The 1553-nt window shown below is 40.5% G+C and overlaps 1 pseudogene; it reads left to right on the top strand.

Annotated features, from left to right (window-relative positions):
• Positions 1–433: 433 nt before the first annotated feature.
• LOC133737054 (class V chitinase-like) lies at positions 434–1553 on the top strand (annotated as a pseudogene).

Genomic DNA, 1553 nt, shown 5'->3' with positions numbered 1-1553 from the left:
ATCAGGGGGAGTTATGATGTCTACATGTTCGATCTCGAAGAGTAGAGGACGTGTTGTACTCTTTTCTCCTCCTCGAGCGTATTTTTTCCCACAGGGTTTTTTTTCACTCGAGCAAGGTTTTTAACAAGGCAACGAATGAAGCGTCACCACCAAGTTTGAGCGGCACAAGGGGGAGTGTTGAAGGAAAATCAGTTTTATGTGTGCCTTATCAAACTAGGAGTAGCAATAGGAGAGAAGGTTCTAGATTTCCCAATCCTACACGGATTAGTATTCCATGTAACATTAGAACTAGTACTTTGTAATCCCTATATAAAGGGCTCCTATTCTCAATAATATGATTACATTCTCCCTACAATTCTCTCTACATTCTCTCTCGAATCTATTTTACTTAAACATTTCCTTTCTTATTAGAAAAAAAAAAAAAAAAAAAAAAAAACTTTCCATGGAGTAAAAAACAATCCACCTGATCCTCCTCTTCATCTTCTTCATTTCTCCTCAGTTTCATTCTTCATATGCACAAACATGGATTAGAGCTGGTTACTGGTATGCCAGTAGTGGGTCTCTTATACCTGACAAAAACTCTGCCTTGTTTACTCATCTTATATGTGGTTTTGCCAATGTAAGTTCCTTCAACTACCAGCTCATCATTCCCTCAGCTGATCAGCAGTACTACTCAGCTTCACTGGCAGCGTTAAGCAAAAAAACCCATCAATCATCACACTCCTGTCCATCTGGAATGGACAAGCTTCAAGAGCTCAAGGAATATTGGGTGAGAAGGTCAACTCATGAGTTCCATGCTCAATCAATCTTCTAGCAGAAGGTCTTTCATTGAGTCTTCAATCCAAACCGCAAGGCGCTATGGCTTTTGGGGGGTAGACTTGTTTTGGCTGTGGCCCAACACAGAAGCACATATGATCAATTTGGGAAAGCTGTTGGATGAATGGAGAGCTGCTGTGGATTCTGAGCCAAGAAACTCAAGTCAGTCGAAATTAATGCTGACAATGGCCGTTAACTATGTGCCTTCTTTCAGATCAATGACTTATCCGATTGAGTCTATGAAGAGGAACTTGGATTTTGCACGTGGCGGCGTATGACTATCATCTGCCTTTGAAGGAAAATGTTACTGGTGCTCATGATGCTCTATATATATAACCCAACAAGTCATGTTAATACAGACTATGGTATAAGGCAGTGGCTAAACAATTCATTTCCTGCTAGCAAACTGGTTATGGGATTGCCTTACCATGGCTATGCGTGGACTCTTGCGAACCCGAATGACAATGGAATTGGAGCGGCTGCAGTAGCTGGTCCAGCTGTGCCACAAGAGGTATACTCAAGAGCGAAAGTGCAGCCATCAATATTAGTCCTAAGCCTGCTTTCTCAGTTAAAAAGGATGAAGATGAGGATCATATGTACAAAGAAATCTATTCAGTCAATGATGCAACAATGTCCAAAATTGTGCCCCGATGACAATTCTTTCTGAAACATAACATGTAAAGGATCTGAATAGTAATTTCTTCTGTTACAGTGTTACATCTATAACTAATTTCCTT

Source organism: Rosa rugosa, chromosome 3 (genome assembly GCF_958449725.1).
Source record: "Rosa rugosa chromosome 3, drRosRugo1.1, whole genome shotgun sequence".
In the NCBI taxonomy this organism is placed as follows: domain Eukaryota; kingdom Viridiplantae; phylum Streptophyta; class Magnoliopsida; order Rosales; family Rosaceae; genus Rosa; species Rosa rugosa.
The sequence above is the reverse complement of the archived record's forward strand: the minus strand, read 5'-3'. Positions and strand labels throughout refer to the sequence as shown.